At 57.4% G+C, this 5,897-nt stretch overlaps 1 pseudogene; it reads left to right on the top strand.

Annotated features, from left to right (window-relative positions):
- Positions 1-2,091: 2,091 nt before the first annotated feature.
- LOC137755888 (serine/arginine-rich splicing factor 3 pseudogene) lies at positions 2,092-5,064 on the top strand (annotated as a pseudogene).
- The last annotated feature ends 833 nt before the right edge of the window (positions 5,065-5,897 follow it).

Below are 5,897 nucleotides of genomic sequence, written 5' to 3'. Positions count from 1 at the left end.
ACGTGACTTTCTTTTCTTTTTTCTTTTTTCCGGCCCTCAGCCACGCAAAGGGGTGAAGCCCTGACACTCGCTGCCACGTGCATGGACCCTGAGAACACGATGCTCAGCGAGAGAAGTCAGACACAGAAGGACACACAGGGTGTGACCCTACTGAGGGGAAACGTCCAGAACAGGTAGATCCACAGAGTCAGAGAGTGGGTTCCTGGTTGTCAGGGGCTGGGGAGGGGAGGGAGTGATAACTAAGGACGTGAGGGACATTTTTGGGGTGATGGAAATGTTCCAAAACAGGACAGTAGTGATGGCTGCACAGCTCAGTAAACTGTCCTCACGCGCTCTGGTGCAGCTTGTGAGAGCATCGCTCTCAGGACGAAGGGCTGACCGCAGGAAGACTGAACGAGCACTGGGTCTGGGGCCCAGACGCTCAGCTGGGGGTCCCCCCGTGGGGAAGTCACTGGGACTTGCTGAGCCTCCACGGAGACTGGCAGCAGCCCCAGGGCCTCACAGGGCGCGGCGCTTCTGGCCCCAGAGCCTTCCCTCTGGTTCTCATCGCCGCCTGTCACCAGACTTGCAGGCAACGTGCCTTTCTTTTCTTTTGTCTTTTTTAAAGGCAACTCTTGAGTACATGTACTTAACATGCAGGGAACCAGTCCTGACTCCTTGATCTGGGGCTTCCAGCCTCCAGAGTCTCGAGGACATCTATTTCTGTTGTTTAAGCGCCCAGTGCGTGGGCTTTGATGATGGAAGCTGACACCGAGGGCGTCGCCACGTGCGGGGTGACATCAGCGGAAGAATCCCGTGGCGAGGGCCTGCCTGAGGACCACGCATGCCCGGGCCCTCCCCGGCCCCTGCCCGCAGCCCCGCGCCCGCACCCACTTGGGAGCGGAGCTGGTGCATCGCTTGCCAGAACTCTTGGAAGTAGGTCTCCAGCTCATCGTGCTGCAGCAGGGAGGGCGGGTCGGGCGTGGGCTTGGTGAAGTTGGCCACCATGGCCACCATGGCGATCTGGCAGCTCCCATCCTGCTGCAGGCAGCCCAGCTGCAGGCCGAAGCAGGCCGCGTGCCCGGACTTCCCTTCCCTGGGGAGGGACGCAGGGTGAGGCCCAGCTTCCTCAGAGGAGCTCTGGCCCACGGCCGACAGGTTCCCACACGCACGCACGCACCGAGGGTAGAGGTCCAGGTAGAACTTGCCGATGGCTGACCTTGCCCGAGGCCGCATCCCGGACCGTGTAGAGCCTCACGTCTTAGTGACACACGTTGGCACCCTCCTCCAGGTCGAAGGTCAGCCCCAGCAGCTCCTGGGAGATGCCCAGAAGCCCGCACGTGACCATCTGCATGGGGAAGGACTCATTGAGCAGGTACTGGTCCTCGTGGTAAAGCGTCTCCTCCCCCTGGTTCATGTAGTAGCGCAGGTCCCAGGCGTTGATGGGCCCGTCAAAGTGCAGGCCCCGCCTCTGGCACTCGGTCTTCTTTAGCTCCAGGATCACGGCCGCTCCTGCTCCCCGAGGGGCTTCAGCTTCTGGGCCAGCTCATCTGCAGGCGGAGGGGAGAGGCTCGACTACGTCCTTGTGGCGGCCCCCCAGCCGCCCCCCACCCTGCGCCCCTTGAGGCAGAATGAAGGGTCCGGGAAGGTGACCCCCAAGGGCTGACACAGTGGAGTCTCAGGCAGCACCACGTCCAGTTAAGGTCCGCCTGACGCCCTCCCCACTGGGACTCAGGTGGAGGCGGGGTTACCTAGGAAAGTGGCCACCACCTGGCTGGTCTTGGCCATGTTCATCTCCAGCACGGAGTCGGCACGCGTGCTGAACCCCAGCAGGCAGGACTTCTGGGCCTGCAGCCTCACCAGCTCCCCGAGGATCGTGCAGTTCTCCTGGAACCCAGAGACGGCCGGCGCTGGGGACCGTGGGCCATGCCCTCCCTGTGGGACCCCGGGCCAGGTCTCTGCATGCGGGCAGGGCTCTCAGGCCACTGGCAGGCACAGCCAATCCCCCTCCCTCCTCCTCCTGGCCTGGATTTCTAGACACTTTGGTGCTGTCCTAACACGTGGTCTTTATTAACACAGGTCCTTTTGGAACCAGAAACAGCGTGAACCGTGATGGGCTCTAAGGCCAAGGGCAGGAAGAAATGCGGCCAGGCTCTCCAGGAGCCACCCAGGAGCCTCCCCGGGCTCAACAATACAAACTCGGCTGCCGTGCAGACAGCAGCTCATCCCCACGGCGCCCAAACACCCAGTCCCTGGACGGCGAGACGCCTGTTGCTGCAGGTGGCCCGTGGCTCGCTGGTGAGGCCCGGCCCCAGGCGTACGCCACCTTCTCTGGGGCCCTCTCCGGTTCTGCGGTGGGGTTCTCCTGGGAGCCCCCAGTCACCACAGGACCAACGTGGCCTGTCTGCAGCCCAAGAAGGTGGGGACACAGGACTGTTCCCCGTGCCCCCCGCATCACCCGCGAGGCCCGGCAAGCACCAGTGGTGTCTGCGGGGAAGATGAAGGGCTCGTGCACAGCCCCCATCTACTGAAGATGCTAAACGGCAGAAGCGCAGACTGCAGCCACACGCGGTATGGACCAAACGCAAGTGTCCTTGCAGGACCCGGTGTCTGAATGTCAAGGCCGTGCCCAGGCCACAGTGAGAAGGCCCAGACCCCACGCAAGGCACAGAGAGGGGATGGGGGGAACATCTGCGAATCTGAGCTCATCAGGCATCACCCCAGAGGGAGAGGGAGAGGGAGAGAGGCAGAAGGAGTTACGGAGGGAGAGGGAGAGAGAGGGAGGGAGAGACTTCTCTCCCTTCCCTGGGGGTTCTCTAGTGCAGCCAAGGCTGAAAACCACTGCATTTTGGGAGATGGGTCCTCGTAGAAAAGTTAAATAATAGCTCATGGCATTATGGACACATATTAAAAAGGCCCAAAATCTTGGGGAGTCAGGGAGGGGAGCTGGCGGCTGCCTCGTAAACGAGGAGAGATTGGGCGTCAGAGAAGGGGCCTGTGCAGCCTGCCGCCCAGGGCCCCGTAGACTTCATCTCCCAGCTGTGGTCCAGGGCTGGAAGTCAGCGGGGAGGTCAGGCCGTCCAAGCATCAACGTTGACTTCAGGGCTGATCTAAAAGGTGCCTGGTGTCTGTTGAAGCAGAAAAAAGAGAAAGCAGTGGGGAGAGCCACCCTCCTCAGCCCTTCCCCCTCTCTTCCTCCCTCCCTCTCCCTCGCTGCCTCTCCCTCTCCCTCTCCCTCCATCTCTCCCTCTGCCTCTCTCTGTCCCTTCCTCTCCCTCTCTCCTTCCCTCTCTCCCTGTCCCTCTTTCCCTGTCCCTCTTTCCCTCTCCCTCTCCCCCTACCCCTCTCCCTCTCTCCCTCTCCCTCTCTCCCTCCCACTTTCCCTGTCCCACTTTCCCTGTCCCTCTCTCCCTCTACCTCGTTCCCTCTCCCTCTCTCCCTCCCTCTCTCCCTCTCCCTCCCTCTCTCTCCCTCTCCCTCCACCTCCTTCCCTCTCTGGAGAGGGAAGGAGGTGGAGGGAGAGGGAGAGAGAGGGTGGGAGAGGAAGAGGGAGGTGGGAGAGGGAGAGGGAGGTGGGAGAAGGAGAGGGAGAGGGATAGAGGGAGGGAGAGATGTCTCTCCCTCCCTCCCTCTATTCCTCCCTCCCTCCCTCTCTCCCTCTCCCTCTCCCTCTCTCCCTCTCCTCCCTCACCCTCTCCCTCCAACTCTCCCTCTCCCTCCGTCTCTCCATCTCCTCACTCCCTCCCAGAGAGGGAGAGACAGAGGGAGAGGCAGAGACGAGGGAGAAGGAGACAGGGAGAGGGAGAGGGAGGGGGCAGAGAGGGAGAGGGAGGAGGGAGAGATGGAGAGGGAGGGGGGAGAGAGGGAGAGGGCGAGAGGGAGGGAAACAGGGAGAGGGAGGGAAGGAGAGAAGTCTCCTTCCCTCCCTCTCCCTGTTTCCCTCCCTCTCGCCCTCTCCCTCTCTCCCTCCCTCCCTCTCCCTCCCTCTCCCTCTGAGTCTCCCTCTCTCACACTCTGTCTACCCTCTCTCAGGAAGGAGTGGGAGCAGGAGGGAAGGAGAGGCAGAGAGGGAGAGGGAGAGAGAGACAGACAGACAGACAGAAACAGAGAGGAGAGGAAGCAGGGAGAAAACAGAGAAAGAACACACCATCTACATTTCTGTCAAATGACACCGGGGATCCTTACACAACCAGGAGAAAATTACACAGCGAGGCTCTTTCTCAGCTGGAGCTGGAACTGCAGATGGGGCCAAACACCACCAGGCTGGCCACACATGTCCAGCCATTGCCCCAGTCCTGTGAGTCCAGTCAACAGGGCTCTGAGTGTCTGCTCCAGGGAGCTGGGGTTCACCCTCTCACCCGGGAGGCTGGGCCAAGCCAGTAGGGCCCCGGGCTGGACACATAGGGGGGAAAGCATCCCCACAGGACAGCTTGTGCGAGCAGATTCAGCTGCCAGATTCTAGAGGCCCGGGATCACCCTGTGGCCCGTGAAACCCAGGAGCCACGTGGGTCTTGCATCATGATTCCTGTCCGTTGGACTGTCAAGTTTATGTAGGGAATCTTGGAAACAGTGGTAACAAGACTGAATTGGAACGAGCTTTAGGCTATTATGGACCACTCTGAAGTGTGTGGGTTGCTAAAAACCCTCCCGGCTTCGCTCTTGTTGAACGTGAAGATCCCCGAGATGCAGCCGATGCTGTCCGAGAACTAGATGGGAGAACACCATGTGGCTGCCGAGTAAGAGTGGACCTGTCGAATGGGGAAAAGAGAAGTCGAAATCATGACCGCCTCCTTCTTGGGGTCGTCGCCCTCGAGATGATTATCGGAGGAGGAGTCCTCCACCTTGCCACACATCTCCAAGACGGAGAAGCTTCTCCCTCAGCCAGAGCAGGTCCCTTTCTAGATATAGGAGAAGAGAGAGATCACTGTCCCAGGAGAGAAATCACAAGCCATCCCGATCTTTCTCTAGGTCTCCTAGCCGATCTAGGTCAAATGAAAGGAAATAGAAGAACACTTTGCAAGAGGAGTGGTGTACAGGAAATAACTTCATTTGACAGGAGTATGTACAGAAAATTCAAGTTTTGTTTGAGACTTCCAAAGCTTGGTGCACTTTTTAAATGTTTTAGCTGTTCACATGTGTCTCTTGGGACAGTGACACATAAAGGTGTCATTCTCTATGGTTTGAAATGGGTCATATGAGGCATGTAATATGAAGAATTGTTACCTTACAATGTTCCCTTAAGCAAAATTGAATTTGCTTTGAATTTTTGGTCTTGCCTAGACTGATAATAAAACTCTGACTCCTGCCCAGCTAAAGTGTGATGTTTACTATTATGGAAACAACACTGGCAAACATTGAAAAGGCTTTCTGTAGCTGGGATATGGTATGCAGCTGTAGTTAAGCAAGCAGTCTTTAAAAGGTGCTGTGAACACAGCCAGCAGGTAAAAATTAAAGCTGCACCCTTACCCTAGATTAGACGTTTAAAACTTCCACTAGTCTTCACACCGGACAAGAGGTTGTCCAGTGACTTTAGAATCTAAGAAGTTTCAAGAAAGTTAGTTTACCTTTGATTTAGGTCATAAGTCCCCTGTGTGATTGCTGTACAGGAATACATGGCTCTTTGTAATATTACTTGGGAATTTGAGAGTATTCAAGACACCAATGTCCTGCCAGATTAAGAGTATATTGTAGAGCTGAACTTTGAGTTACTGTGCAATTTTTTTTTTTAATAAATTTATTTATTTATTTATTTTTGGCTGTGTTGGGTCTTCGTTTCTGTGCGAGGGCTTTCTCTTGTTGCGGTGAGCGGGGGCCACTCTTCATCGCGGTGCTCGGGCCTCTCACTATTGTGGCCTCTCTTGTTGCGGAGCACAGGCTCCAGATGCGCAGGCTCGGTAGTTTTGGCTCACGGGCCCAGT

Source organism: Eschrichtius robustus, chromosome 21 (genome assembly GCF_028021215.1).
Source record: "Eschrichtius robustus isolate mEscRob2 chromosome 21, mEscRob2.pri, whole genome shotgun sequence".
NCBI lineage: Eukaryota > Metazoa > Chordata > Mammalia > Artiodactyla > Eschrichtiidae > Eschrichtius > Eschrichtius robustus.
Note: the sequence above shows the minus strand (reverse complement) of the source record. Positions and strands in the feature narration are given on the sequence as shown.